The sequence below is a fragment of the Poecilia reticulata genome, chromosome 1, assembly GCF_904066995.2.
Source record: "Poecilia reticulata chromosome 1, P_reticulata-male-v2, whole genome shotgun sequence".
Lineage (NCBI taxonomy): Eukaryota > Metazoa > Chordata > Actinopteri > Cyprinodontiformes > Poeciliidae > Poecilia > Poecilia reticulata.
In genome coordinates, this window is record NC_088830.1 from 30,887,006 (window position 1) to 30,903,045 (window position 16,040).

Sequence of the window (16,040 nt, forward strand, 5' to 3'; positions counted from 1 at the left end):
GAGGATTTCTGCTTATCTGATGGCATGCACCTAAAGCCTGAAATAAGTTAAAGCAGCAGATACAAAGTTAAGTTTAGCATCTTGTTTAGCCAACATTTGCACAACTTATTTCCTTCTCTGTCTTTGTGCACTTTGACTTAAAGTGCAGAGTCACAGACAGGGAAGTTCCAAACCACAAGCTTCCATCAAACGAAGCAGATAGCAGCTTGCAAAAAGCTGCTCCAAATTAGCACTTGCAAAGCGTATTATTTTAAAGGTCCTCTGTGGCAGAATCGGTGTCAAATGACCACAACGTTGCTATCCTATAATTTAAACCCCGGTCCTCGGGTCGCTAACGGGCTCTTGAATATGGTGGTACAGAACTCCTAGCGAGTCGTGTTCACAGACTGAGCGAAGGGAGCCTTGATTTTTATCACCTAGTCTGCAGTGGGGTAAGCAGTTAAAGTTTATAGACCAGAGAACAGTGTGGGGGGAGCCATTGGTAGTTGCTCCAATGCATTAAGAGCAGACTGCAGCGTTTGCCTGCGAGACAAATATGCATGACTGTAGAAATCTGATCTTCTATTTTAAAGGTACTTAAACAAATCCTTTGAGCCCTGTGTAGCACCTTCCTGAATGCCTCTGCAGGAAAAAAAATAAAACAGGGATTTCTCAGTGTTGGCAGGTCACCAAGGAGAACAGCCTGAACATGATGAAGTAAGCAGTAAAGGCAGGGAAATGTGGAAAACTAATAGAGTGGTAGGAAAAGATTCATGTTCAGGGACATGCATTGACAGGCTGAAGAATGCCTGAATGGAAGCCTGGATATTGGGGCTGTGTTGCTACTCCTTGGATCTTATTTGACAGAATCACTGATCCTCTGGAAGCACATTGTTTTCTGAGGAAAGGTGAGATGTATGCATGAAATGCAGCACGGTGTCTGTTGTTTATGGCTCTGTAGATCTCATCCAATATCTGCAGAAGACAGAATGTGAAAGCAGTGTCTCCTGGAGGACTGCAGTCTTTCTGCAGCCAGCTGTCGGTGAGCATTTGCTTCTGTGGTTAAAAAATGAGGCAGGTGTTAATGCTTTTAAAAAAAGCAAATAGTTTAGATCTGAAATAGCTTTAGTTAAAGCGTCAGTGTGGGGAAGGATATTATGTTTTATAAAACTTAATTTAGTATGCATAGCACAAATGAAATAGTAAAAAGTTAAAAAGGTAATTTATCAGCTGAGAGTTTGAAGGAATTGGGTGTAGATGCAGTCGTGCTGATTTTGACATCATGGCTTAGTTGAAAAATGGTATTGTGCCAGAAAATAATTTACTCGGTTTTTGTGGATAATGACATTTCTCAGTGACAACTGAGGGGGTTCCCTTTTTTTATAAGATAAGACGGAAGACTTAAAATAAAGACCTAAAATAACCAAACTATTAAACATAGAAATAACGTTGCTGAGTAAATGTTTTGGTAGTGGGGCAAAAGTTGTGTTTTTGCATACTGGAAATTATTTAAATGCATTTAAGACCTTTTAGATAATTCTGTTGGTAAAATATCTCATTTCTGTGAAAAATAAATATTTTCAGAGTCATCAGTTTCTGCACTAAGACAGGTCTGGTGATCTTAATGCCTGGAGTAGATCACAGTTATGAGTTTTCTCCACCTGCTTTATGAGAGGGTCAATATTATGTAAAATCTGCTTTTTTGCGCTTTACATCAGGTTACAATGTTATTTTCTCATCAAAAACGTACCTGGAGAGCTGCCTTGCTTCTTTCACGCATGTTTGAGAAATCCTTTGGTCTCTATGGCAACCATTCAGCTGTGCAAAACACCTGGGTGGACCTAGCTCCGCCTTCAAGACGCGGCTCCTCCTTGGAGCAGAGTTTCAGGAAGAGCAGACTGTTTTAAAGAGACAGAGGCCCAATTTTAAGTCATATTTGATACATATAGCATGTTAAAACAAATTAAGGTAACATAGTTAGTTGATTATGTGCCTGGAAAACACATCATTCTGCCCCTTTAAGACCAGCAGTCCAACATGCCAATACTCTATTTTTCTTTCACTCTCTGACATCAGGGGTACGTTTACCCCCTTCTCTTCACTTTAAGCTGTGATATACCTCTAAATGTTTACAAATTTGAGTTTGACTTAACCCAGGGTTTTTTGTTTCTTAGTTTTTATCACCCATCAAGTTGCTGGGTGTAGTTCTGTTGTTTTATTGTTGTTTTTTTACAGACCGTCCCACCTTTTTCCTGAAGCTCCCTTTGATAAACGGTGAAATTCTTGATGGATTTTCTGATGGTGAGCTGACCAGGTCCTGCATCTCTGGAAAATAAAGTGTTTTACTGTTTTGTTTCTCTTTTCCCAAGAGTGTTGGATTTGGTTAGTTGCCAAATGTATTTTCTGTTCTGGTGTCCAAGTAATTCAATTTTAGACTCATTCATCCAAAGGACATTATTCCAGACATCCTGTACTTTGTCTCCGTTGTCTTTGCCAAACTTTAGTCTAGCCTTCATGTTTTCCTCGGAGAGCACTTTGCTCACTTCCCATCAAAGTTATGGTTGTGCTTTTTGGCTGTACGCAGTTACATTTTCAACATTAGCAACATTTTAGGTCTTTATGGAGACTTCGCTTAGCATCTTGTGGTCTGCTTTCAGGGTGAACTTTCTTGAATAACAAGACCTGAGGAAGCCGGCAGTGGATTTGAATATCCTCCACTTGTAGACCATTTTCCATACAGTGAAATGGTTCATTCCAGATTATTTTTGATATCTCTTTAAATGTAACATTCAAATTCTGATGTTCCAAATGTTCTAAAATAATCACATGACATACAAGACCATGTGATTTTAGATAGGAATAAATCAGGGGATGTAATAATTTTCTCCTTTCTTCACAGAAATGTTTCAACTACATTTATATAAAAAAAATACATATAACGTCTTTTGTAACGTGACAAAAAAATGGCACAGTATATACATAGAAGTTGATAAAAGTTGTTACAACACTGTCTGATAAATATCTACGGTGAAGGAAGGCAGTGCAGCAAGTTGGATTAAGCTCAAAAGTTATTAAAAAATGGTAATTACTCTGATCAATCTTGTTTTAAAGACGAGGAAAATCGTCACCACAAAGCCTGAAGTTGCAGAGTCTGCAAAAACCAACAGTTGTGTTGCTGCCAAAAACTTTAACTACAACTGTAGGTTACATAAACCATTTCCAGTCCAGCAGTTCCAAGCATATGAGGAACAAACCATGGAGATATTAAAACCATGTCACCAACCTTCTCATGCCAATATGTTAAAAAATGACTCACATTGACCTATACAGATGTTGATCCCAATTTATCATACATCCTTATGTTTGTCTGTCTTTTACTACAAAGAGGCAAGAAGTGCATTGTAAGTATTTATTATTCCCTTAAATATAATTTTAATCCATTTACTTGCAGATTCTCTTACTTCTTGCTTTCATAAGGTCTTCAATACCAAAGGTGTAATAATGAAAATCAAGTTATTAATAGTAATTACATTTACCCTTATATTTCTTTCTTCATTGACATTGTGGGTTATTAATTTAACAAGTCCCTGCAATCCTCGATTACCTCTAACATTGTAGTTTTAATCTCAACATTTTAATGATCCATGCGGTAAAAAGAGCTTTTATCATATTGCTGGATCTAGACTTGTTTCAGACTGGACGTTTTAACACCACCTACTCATGTCTGACTGCTCTGTTTAATAAAAGCTGCCATTGCTTTACATGAGCAAAGAAGCAAAAGCACAAAAAGATAAGTCAATTAAGAGCTCAGACCCACACACAAAAACTTTTTAAATAAAGTTTTAAACATATAATGTAGGTTTTTTTTTAAATAAAAAAAATAAAATGAAAAAAAAGAAAGAAAATTGCATGTACAGGCAGTATGAAACGTAAAATAACACATCAATTTTTTTTCTAAGTGCAAACGAGTATCGATATTAAGATGAATCTGCCTCACGCGTTCCTTCGCCCAAACCCTTCACTCATCACAGCTCACAAGCCCAGTCCTCTGGCTCTCCAGTGTCATGGATGATCTTAATGTTGTGTAATCAGCATAAGATAAGGCGCAGAGCGGCGCTCCCACAACAATGAGCATATTCTCCAACAAAAGGATGCATTTGGTTTATCAGGGACGTTGGCTACTAATGGTTTATAGCATCTGTGAATGTGAGCACATGAATTTCTGTCTGCACTAACAGAATAAACATGCTTCTCACATTGTTAAACTGACATCTTTAGAAATATCCTTCCTAATAAAGGCACTTATTTTCACATATATTAAAACAAATCACATTGCAGTTTACTCGCCACCTCTCTCTTTATTTGGTAATTTGTGACATGTTTTCTTTTTAAAGTTGGCAGCAATGGTTTAGAAAATAATTTTCCTGAAAACCTTGCAAACCTTCTGACTCTCAGTAAATATTTCAGATACATGGACTAACAAGTTTTAATCATGTAAATATAAAAACACTTCCAGTTCTTTTCATTGCAAAGCATAATATTACTGATCTTGTTAGATTCATTCCAGGTTTTAACATATTTCCACCATTCTTGTTTGAACATAAACATATGCTCATATTCTAATACAATATATGCACACCAAATAAATATATACGTAATGACAATTTATCATCATATAACTGTTGGACTTTTATGCCACAATGTTTATGTTTACGTGATAAATGGTTGGATAAATAAAACAGGTTTTGAATTCATAACCTACAGCACTGAGGAGAAAATGAGGGGAACTTTTTAATGTAAGACTTGCCCTTTGGTTGGGAAGAAAAATTTGAGAGCTTACTTGGACTTGGATATTGTGAACTTGAGATTTTCTTGCCTTGCCCAACAGAAACTATGAAAAATCACATAATCCCAAATTTATTCTGAAATATTCTGAAGAATATGCAGCTTTGGAAGCTGAGATACGTAGATTCAATGCTATTTGACACGCTACTGGCTGGCAGTCAGCTCCTCTAGACTAGCGGCAGCCGCAGTTAGGAGACACCTGGTGGAACTGAATCTGCTGAGTGAAACGCTGATAAAAACATTAGAGGCTTGATAGAGGAACGTCGTTGTAATAACGTTAAAGGTGGAGCGTCGGAAAGAGCAGGAGCTTCTTAAAGAGACGGAAGCCCAATTTCAAGGTCTTAAATTACAAAGTCAAGTTTCTTTTAAGTCATGTTTGATACGTACAACATTTTTATTACAGCCGAAGGTGACATAATTACTTAAATGTGCTATAAAATGGCATTTTATGTCTAGAATACGCATACTGCCTCTTTAAAATAGGCAGCTTTAAGTGTGTTTAAAACCAAGTATTTGTGGAGTTTAACAATTCCCCAGTGGGGGTTAGAGGCTGTGACCTCTGACCCCCACCAGGGGTCCATTGTATATCCTGCATAGTACAGTTTTAATGCAAACAAAGGTGTTTTTTTCCCTGTTATCAGTCATATAAAGGGAACATTGTTAGGTTAAATTCTTTAAGGACACAATTTGTTAGCACATCCGCATCATGGGACTGAGATTCAAGTAGAAAAAACTCAAGGACGCTGTCGTCGGCGGTTGGGTAGGAATGAGAACGTGAACTCACCTTGGGAACTCGACCAACTCCTTTTTTCTCTGCACTTACCCCAGTTTGGAAAGACTGTTTGTGTGAGATCCTCTGTAGCTTTAGCCACCAGTGTCTTACTTCTGTCATCTTTGCACAGACTGTCACATCTGCCAACACGCGCACGAAAGAGTAATGAAAGATAGATGAGCTGCACAAGTCTCTGGGTTGGTGTTAAGATGTTCGAGCTGTTTAAATAATGCTGAAAGTGGAAAGTGACATTGAGGCAGCAGCACCTTCTCATTCGACAGCCAGAAGGATCTCACACTTTGACGTCCAACTTGTGCTTTCTGCTGTGATTTAAGGACCAATCCCTATTAGCCTCAGTGTGCTTTTCAGGAACTGAGATTCCAAAATATGTCAAACATTTTGAACTTCAAAGTCTTGCATTAAATATGCCTCATTGCTGCGGGTTTGATTTTTATTTTGCTTTGATCTGGGGATTTTTTTTTTTAATGCATGCAGCACATCTCTGCTTCTGGATAGTTGAATCCTATTGTAAGCTGAAGTTCAGGGTGGGCAAGCAGAAAAGAAAATCCACAAGAAACATCAGTAATCACTGACAACAAAAAAGAAACATTAGTAACTAACTGAAAAAAGCAAAAATGTATTTGGAATCAGCACTAGATTACATAAATTTAGCTGCAGACCCGGAGTAAGCAGTTTGTTAGCAGGCTAGAAGGCATCTTGGGTAATCTTTTGGCAGGTATGAGCTCATGAATCAGTCTTTGGCATCCAGGTCATCAATCCTCAATGTAATAAATGCAGAAAGTAGACTTTCCTTCCACTCTCCCTGACGCCACCTCCCATATCCAGAAAGGTTAACTGGTGATCACCGTGACCTCCAATACTCTGAGTATTTGCATCGAGCTGCATGCGCTCATAAATGCTAAGTGCTGTGGTGGGTGTGCTGCTCGTCTCATTGTGTTTGGTTGTGTACCTGCTCGGGGTGATAAGGCCCAGAGTGGAGCGGGTCTTTTGTTCTGCCAGAATTAGTCATCCCCTCCGCGGCAGCAGGGGTAAATTAAACCCTGCCTAATCCAAGGTTCAAGCCCAGATAGTTAAAACTTAAGCCTGTTGTCACCGGTGTTGCTGTGTGGCTTTTTTTTGTCATCTGCAGCTATAATATATATATTTTTACCCTCTCTCAGTTTGAGGCTGGAGCGTGTCGGCGAACATCTGATTTGAAATGCAGAGAGAGGCAGAGAGTCTGGCGAAGCCTCTTGTGTGATTCTCAAGTATGTCGTTGTGTGTTTTTGAAGTATTTATCTGTATGCAAACACGCCAGCGAACAGCAGCATTTTGTGGCGTGTGGCTGGAAATCATATTAATTGAAGTGGTCAGAAGTGTTGTTTTTTTTTGTCTGAGTCACAGGCAGCCGCTGAGGTGTGACACACAAGTCTGGGTCCTTTATATCTCACTCCTTCTTTTTGTTGCTATCTTGGTTCTCTGCCCTTTAATTGTCTGTCTTCCTTCCCTTCTGCCTCTTCCTCTTCTGCGTTGTAACCTCCTCCTCTTCCTCCTCACCCACCTACCCCACGACTCGGCTGCTTGTACTCGTCGGCTTCCTCCCTCCTCCTCTTCCTCCTCCTCCTCTTTCTCGCTGGTCTCGCTTTCCGTCACGCCAGCCACAGCAGCAGCAGTAGAGCTGCCGGCTCACTCGAGCCACTTCTCAGTCAGCGCAGACTGCAGTGTGCATGTTGGTGTGTGTTTGATGTGTTTCTGTATTTACAATGCATAAATCAAACGGCGTTCCCGCGGCTCTTTAAAGAGCAAACAAGACATATATATGGAGTTACTCTAACCGTGGACCGGGGGAAAGATATGTGACAGGACCTTCCTGGAGCTCATTAAGAAGAAGAAGAAGGAAGACATAACATCACTTTTTCCTCTTTCTGTCTTCTGTCAGCCCCTCCTTCACTCTCCTCTCACTGTTTTACTTGCTGGGATTCTCTAACACCTATCTGTAAGTTGACTTCCTCGCGTCCATCTGTGTGTGTTTGCTGCTGCTCCTCGGTTGGCTCTCAAATTTGTGCCTAAGTGCATGTCATGACACCTCTGATTAGTTAATTAGGCCAATTTGTAGAACCGGTTCTGCAGTGGAAGCTGAACGCTGCCGAGCAGACGCCACTGACCTGTGCGGTTTGTGTCTGTTAATGAACAGGATGCGTGTTAATTATAGAGTCACATGGCTGCTGTTTATGTAAAAAGCCTTTCTGGGTGCAGCGTGAGAGCGAGCGTCCTCTGCATCAGGGATTCTCTTGAGTTTGGAGGGGAAAAGGAGGAAGATTGAAAGAGCGTGTCTGTGTGCGTCTTCATGTCATTCTGTCACCTCGGGCATCGGGGAGAATCGATAGATCTGCGCCTTGAGGTGGACCGTTTAGCTCTGCCAAGTGATGAACACACTGTGGCCTTGAAGGGACCACAGAGGAGCGTTTGGGATCGCCTGAAGGCTTTTCAGCTCTCTGCACAAGTGTCCATCTCTTTCAGAACATTGTGAGAAGAAGCTTGGAAAATTCGAAAGTTTTTTCCTACTAAGCAGGCAGATCAAAAGTTTATTTAATAGGTCTGAAGCTGCAGGACCGACAGAAGCAGAAAGAAAAATCAGTCAGAGGTGAAGAATGTGCGAAATGACCAGAGGATGAACAAAATGTTTAATCCTGGGAGAAGTTTTCTCACTTTGCTCCTCCTTTTTCTCAAGTTTTCTGGGTAGCGTTTCTTTGATCATATATTGAAAATGCTTTCAGGAGCTCATTAACTTTACATCTTTGATGTTGGAAATTCACAACAACAAATGTGTCTGAATGTTTCATATCATTAAACTTTCTTAGCCATTGATCAAAAATCACCTGAGAAATCAGAAAATGTTTGTAAACTTTAAGAGAAAAAAAAAAACTATCCACACAAACCTTTGCTTAATCAGAATTCAACTTTTGCGAAGCTGAGTTCAGGTTCATTAACAACAACCTGGGCTGGTTCCTGCGAGATCCGTAGAATCAGGAAATGAGTTAAACAGAACCTGGCTGGCAGAGCGAAGTAGGCTTAGAGATTTCAAAAAGCAAAACATCCTGACCCGTTCTACACGAATTCAAGAAGAGATGAGAAACAAAGTCGTCGACATCTATCATCTATCAGTTTGGAAAAAGTTACAAAGGCATTTTTAAAGTTTAAAGGATTTTGTTGTTCTCAGCATTAACACATCATCAAATCATTTCAGAGAACATGGTGCTGGTAGTGTGATGATCCGAGGTTGGAGCCATGAGTTCTTTTCTATAGCAACTGGTCTAGTCAAAGTCGTCAGTTAAATCTGATTAGCATCATGTCTTTGGTTCTCAAACTGGCCACAAAGGTTTAAAAACTCCCCAATGTGGGTGAATTTCTGCAGTTCTTCATATTAGTGTGGGACAAAGTAAAACAAAAAAGCTGAGAGAGCTGAGGGCGACACAAGCCAATCAGTAGCTAGTTTCTATCACCAGAAAATTACAATTTGCATTTACTCATGTTGTTTTTTTCTGATATTAAATCTGCTATGATGACTTAAAACATTTAATTATGACAATAAGGGAAGAACTGAAGAAATACGAAAGGTGGAAAATGACTTTTTCACGGCACTGTAGACTTTTGAGGCCGTTTACCAGCTGCTGTATCCCGGCTCACAAGTAATGGCTACATGGGGACATGATGCTTCTTTATGGTGCAGAACAGCCGTTGTTCTCTGGGTTATCGGCCCAAACCGAGACGAGCTGCTGTACTTCAGCAATGAAGAATCGACCACGTGCATAATGAGATGCTTGACTGTTTTATTCATGACTAATCTTCTGCTGTAGCTAAGCTGTTCCGTCTTTTAATTAATATTATGCTTTTTCTCCGTATGTTCGATTAGTGCGCATGTTTACCCTCCTCTGAATGCATAATAGTAATAAACATGATAATATGTTTTGGTAGCATTTCGCTGGATGTATTTGAGCATCTGTGTGCGTTTCTGCAGGAAAATGTGGAAGAGGAAATGATTTAGAGAAAGGTCAGTGAACAGGATGCCCTTTTTTCTTATCTGATGCACAGTACTGCGGAGAGAGACCGAAAAAAGAGGCGAGGGAGAGAAAAGGCCGTACTGCTTTCAGAAGAGAACGGAGGTGAGATGTAAAAGTGAGGAGGGAAGAAAGGTGGAGAAACAGAGCATGTCAGTTTAACTCGGCGGGCCTCGGGTTGTGTGGCGGGTCTCTGTGGGGTAAAAGCACCGAAGTGACCGCAAATACCTGGAGTCGAGCAGTGAAAATAAACCGAGAAAACAGTCCATATTTTTACAGAAAACAGGAAATTCTCCATTTTCAGCGTGTTGAAAAAGTATTCATACAAACTGGACTTTTTCACTTTTTTTCATGTTTTTCACTTTAAAGCTACAAAGTTTGACGTATTTTATTACAGTTTTATTGGGTCTATAAACACAAAGTATTGGCCTTCTAATGTATGAACATGCTTAGATCTAGAGATCTAAAGATCTGTACTTAGTTCACTCCATCTTCAATGTCTCTGTAAAAGAAGAGCATTCCCACACCATTATGCTGCCTCCGCCATGTTTCAGACTGGTGCCTTCAGGGTTTCTATCACACAGTTTTTTGAATGCCAGCCGAAAACTTCAGCTTTGTTTAATCTGACCAGAGGATCTTGACATGTTTGCTGTGCCGCCCGTATGGCTTGGGGCAAACATTATCAGCAGTTTCTTTTTCATCTTTCTTTCGATGATAACTTTATTTTTGCCAATCTATCTGTGCACAAGTCGTCTTATCAACGCTGGTTTTCTGATGTTCTCTAACAAACATCTGAGGCGTTTTGAATTGAACCCTACAGGATTCTTTACTAACTAGATGATTTCAGAGGGAAGTTTGTTCCATAGGGGTATCAGACGGGCGTGAAATTGAAATATCCAACACACCTATGGGATTTTTATTTGTAAAGAAAACATATCAAATATCTGCTAATTTACTTTTTCGTAAATTCCAAATAAAACACTGAAGTTTGTGGTTGTAAAATGACAAAATGTGGAAAAGTTCAGGGAACCTTTCCAGTAACTGTAGCTAATTTCCACTGCTGTTAAAACTCGGCTTTAACTCTTTTCATTACTAAAACAGGTTATTGATGAGAAATCTAGAACTGTGGAGCGTAGAGTATGAATATTGTTTTCCCAGGGTGAAAGACATCTACTGCCTATTCTATCACATTATACAGAGTCTCTTGAGATGGCATTTTGTTTCAGATTGGTGCTACATAAATAAAACTGACAAGAATTGAATTGAACTTGTCAGCTTTGCTGTTTTTCAGGGAGTCACTGCGGCTCTGCTCAGCCATGCTCAGTTAATCAGAGCAGCTTTATGACCCAAAACTTCTGACAAGGTTACTTTTATCATGTTGGTTCTTTTCTTTATCGTTCATCCAATTTTCTCCAAGTTCTGACCCGTGGCATGTTCATTTTTGATTGAAATCTGCCAGTTATTCTAATTTCTAAAAGTCAAAATTTGGTATAAGTGTGTATGACATTTTACTTTAATTATAATCTTAAGTTTCACAATATCATTTAGAACATTATTACTCTTTTCAGCAGATAGTTTGAGCATGCTTCTCCAAAATAAAGAATAAAAAAAATCATGATTGTCTGACTAGTGTAATCAGTTTGGACTAATTGCCCGTACAAAGCTGAGCACATTTTGACTTTACATCTTCACCAGCATGCAGGCAGCTAATGAGCTTACAAATATATAAATGCCAGGAATGTAATGTGACCAATCAAGAGTGCAGCAATAATTAGCTAAACAGAAACATCTAAATAGTTAAAGTTATAATGAATTTAGAGAAACCAGTTAACCTGACAGTCATGTTTTTGGACTGTGGGAGGAAACCGGAGTACCCGGAGAAAACCCACCATGCACAGGGAGAACATGCAAACTCCATGCAGAAAGACCGGGGTTGGGAATCGAACCCAGAACCTTCTTGCTAGTGCTACCAAATGCGCCACTGTGCAGCCCAAACAGATTTGTTCCATAAACAGAAATACAACGTTCTGATCCTCTCAAATTACCAAATGCCATCTCTTTTCATAAATCGTTTTGCAAATGTGTTGGTAATACGCTGCTATGCATTTTAAACATAATTGGCAGAATACAATAGTCCACCAAGTTGTGCAATGAAATTGATTTTAAGTTGAAGAACAACAGATTTGTTGGATTACTGTAGCATAAGGCACAGAAAAGACACTTTTCAAACACAAAAAAAAATCCAAATTCACTGTTTAAAAAATCAAAACAAAAGGATTTTGTTGGTGTCCTCTCATAAAAGAAGTGGTGACTGATTCACACCACACGGCTGTGAATTCTGTGAAGCCGGCCTCTCCATGCCCTTGTCTATAATCATTTTTAATTTTCAAGGATCTCCTCTGTGTAAAGTGTTTTTTAGAAAGCTCAGTTTTCTCAGCAGAAATCCAGTTTGCATGTTGACAACGGGTGCAGTACCAAGTCTTGTTCAGAAAGTCTCTGTGGTGCAGAGAGGATCTAACAACTTTTGAATGTCCCTCTGCTGCAGCACACCTGAATCATCATTTGATTCAAATTCTGCTGCAGCACACCTGAATCATCACTTGATTCAAATTCTGCTGCAGCACACCTGAATCATCATTTGATTCAAATTCTGCTGCAGCACACCTGAATCATCATTTGATTCAAATTCTGCTGCAGCACACCTGAATCATCATTTGATTCAGGTGTGTCGGAGCAGTGATAAATCTAAAAGTTCACAGTTCAGGACATTGGACTTGAGTTGCAGACCCATATTTTGAACCCATAAGAGTTCAGTCACCACCATTTCAGTGGTGACTGAAATCTTATTATTACACAAAAATATTCACTGTTTTTGGCTATTCTCCTCTTTAGGATGCAACTTTAGAACTAAAAACGTTGATAATAGTTAATTAGTTCTATTATGTGCTAGCTGGGTGTTCAGGGTTGGTTTTTATAGCCTTACTTGCTAATTTCTGCAGCTTTTGGCTGTTTTTTTTTCCACGCAGCATAAACAATGCAAATTTCTGCTGCTAGTGTTTTTCCCATCCCTCAAATTTCCCTCCCACTGCAGGAAAAAGCTTCCTTCATCAAGCTGAGTATTACATCCAGTACGTGGGGTGGCATTACTTTAATCTGCATACAGTTACACCAGCTCTCTCTCAGGAGCCTGTCAGCAGTAGTTGTGTTTGAGCCTCAAGTGCAGGCACGAAGATCGGAAGTAGAGGTGGTTCAAGATATAAAAGCTTGAATAATAACATTTATGGTGACATAGAAAAAGAGACTGCAGTTCACTAAAACTGGAACGCTCCAACCACCTTTTTAATGGAAAACCAGGTTGGCTTGGGTAGATTTTTCCCCTTTTTGTGTTAATTTAGGTTATTTTTGTCTGATATTAACATTTGAGTGTGATTTAAAAAAAAAAAAGGAATTGGTACACTTTTTCACAATTTGCAACTTGCTTAAATCTTTGTTTCAAACATATAGCACAACATAAAAGTACACCGACGATGTTGTCTGTTTCAACATTGTTGATGCACTTTTATGTTGTGCTGTGTGCTTGAAATGCCCGACTGCAAAACTAATTCCCCCTTGGGGGCCAATAAAGGGACTTAACTGAACTACAGGACGGCTGGGGGAATGCGGTAGACTGTTTTTATGTGCTAAAACATCTTGATTTATGTGTTATTAGTAGTATTATTATTTTTTTATCGTTTACATGCTTTCTTTCACAGGGACCGAAAAGAGACGAGACTTAAAGTCAACATTTTTCTTCAACCACGGCTGATTCTCATCCCAACATCTTACTCATATTAAAGAATATAATTAAGAGAATAACAAATTTAAACTCTAGAAACTCAAAGTTTTGAAGTAGGTTTATAAGACTTTGGTTTACCTTGATTCTTGGTAAAATTCAATATAATTTAATTGTGTCAGATAAATGATTTACTGCTTTTTGTGTCTGACAGGCAGTTCAAAAGAATAACATACAAGCTGCCTTTTTATCTTGGGAAATTCAAACAGGCCTTTTCGTTATTCTCATAGTTCTTTTAAAGTCAGATGTGAATTGGATAGAATAATAAATAAATGAATATCTACAGACATAATCCTGACTGGTACTGGTTCTAGTTGGTGTTTATTTTACGTTCGCCTTGTCTTAAATGTGTCTCTCATTCTCACAGCCTCTTTTTGTTTTCATTGTCTTGTGCAGGAAGGGAAGCCCAGAAGCTCTGCATGAAATACCTGAAACTCGTTTACATTCATAAATAAATAAATAAATAAACATAATTCTGTGTTTGTCTTCAGAGGCGAGTCAGAGCTTCTGATACGCCTGTAAAATAAAGCAGAAATGGATTTTTCTATAAACATTTTAGCGTTCAATGAACCATCAGGAACGATATGGTGAAAACAAACACCTTTTGTTGTTTTTGTCCGATAAAATAGTTTGAAGTTAGGCTGTAGTATTCCATGCTAAAGAGCCATTTGCCCAGTCAATAAAAATATTTCTCATTATAAAAAACTTTCATCTCAGCACTTAATGTTCATTAGCTTTGCTGGTCACCCCAGACTATTTGCTGCGGCCCTTTCTCCTTGTGACACAGTTTAGCATGTCATCGTTGTTTGCTGCAGGTGCAGGACGTGCTGCGTCTGTATGTGTGTCAGCACACGTGCGTGTATCCGTTCAGGCCCATGAGGGTGTGTGTTTTCTTCCAATGCAGATCTGCGTTATTGATGGGCTTGTCCCGTACTCTTCTCTCCGTGACCCAGTTCTCGTGCTCTGACGCCCCTTGCTCATTTTTTCCCTGCAGCAAATGCATGTCACCAGAACAGCAAGAAAAAAAAAGAGACATTAGCCAAAAAGAAAAGAATGCTGGTGCGTTTTAAATTAAAACGATTACACGGTTTTGCCTATTCAAAACTCTTTAGTTGTTTCTTTATGTTTTGATTCCTGTGACTCATCCAGGCAAAAGTTGCTGAACTGGAGAGATGAACCTGTGTTGTATGGATAGACTCCTTTTAAGTTGAATCTTTAGTACTTTGTATACAAAAATAGTATTTTAGCACCAAAAGTTTGATTCCAAAGGAGCTATCCATGGTCTCTCAGATCTTTTGTTGGGTCTATGTTGGATTGATTCCTGCTTCTTACAGAATTGATTTTCAGAAACAGTTCTTGTGTTGGATGTCAATTTTCAGGGCTGACATTTCTTTTGTTTTTTACCTGACTACTTTCCTCAGATTGCTTAAGCACCCTGCTCTATATCAACCCAATCAGGCATAATATTGTGACCACTCGTCTAATATTGAGACAAAAGAGACTGAAAAAGTCACCAACCCTCAGGGAGTACAGCTTCATGAAAGGCAAGCTTTGTAATAATGCTCAGAAAGATGGAACGTACCAACGTAGAGTCGCACTAATACTACAAACACACGATTGTCCGACCTTCTCATACTCACTGAAAACCTTCCACTGCTTGTTTTTGGGGCGATGATAGTTCAGCAGGTAGGAGTTCATTCTGTAACCAGTCAAAGTGCCACCATCAGTGTGTGAATGGCTGGATGCAGAGCAAATAACATTTATGACACTTTTCAATCAGGGTATCGTGAGTTTCACTCTACTGAAACAGCCCTGTTGAAGGTGTTTAGTGATATTATGATAGCAGCGGACACCGGTAAATGTTCTGTGCTGGTTTTATTGGATCTGTCATCGGCGTTTGACACAGTGGACCATGGCATCCTGATAAATAGGCTCCAACATTTGGTTGGAATGTCGGGTTGCGTTTTGAAATGGTTCACCTCTTACCTGCTTGGTAGAACTTTTAGTGTGTCAGTGGGAAATGTAGTGTCTGATTCTGCAGGGCTTTTGTGGGGTGTGCCGCAGGGATCGGTCTTGGGACCTGTTTTGTTCCTGCTGTACCTACTTCCTTTAAGCAGGGTCATTCAGAAGTTTAGTGAGGTGTCCTATCATCTCTATGCCGATGATCTTCAATTGTACTGCTCTTTCAAGCCTAGTGAGCCGCATAAACTTTGCGCTCTCACTAGTTGCTTGGCCGAAGTGACAAAATGGTTCACTGAAAACAGCCTATTATTGAACTCCAATAAGACTGAGACCTTGATTGTTGCTCCTGACAGTGCTGTGCCTGGAATTAAGCAGCACCTTGGAAACTTGAGCTGCACAGTTAAGAGCAACCTGCGCAACTTGGGTGTCTTCATGGATGGAGCAATGTCGATGGAGCGGCACGTGACTCAACTTGTTAGGAATTGTTTTTTCCAAATTCGGAACATTTCAAAACTTCGTGAAATGGTAACTTATGGTGAGCTTGAGATGATTATTCATGCATTTGTCTCATCTAGACTGGATTATTGTAACA

At 39.4% G+C, this 16,040-nt stretch overlaps 1 protein-coding gene across 4 annotated transcripts in view; it reads left to right on the forward strand.

The window, feature by feature from the left end:
- The window catches only part of inpp4b (inositol polyphosphate-4-phosphatase type II B), a 196,599-nt gene that overhangs the window by 56,484 nt on the left and 124,075 nt on the right, over nucleotides 1-16,040 (forward strand). The window contains exon 1 of one of the 4 annotated variants that reach the window (XM_017306774.2): nucleotides 7,257-7,592. The exons of the other annotated variants lie outside the window; for them this stretch is intronic. The gene's annotated coding sequence lies outside the window, so the exon portion shown is untranslated. Of the gene's footprint in view, nucleotides 1-7,256; nucleotides 7,593-16,040 lie in introns of those variants that run through there. 4 annotated transcript variants of the gene reach the window in all.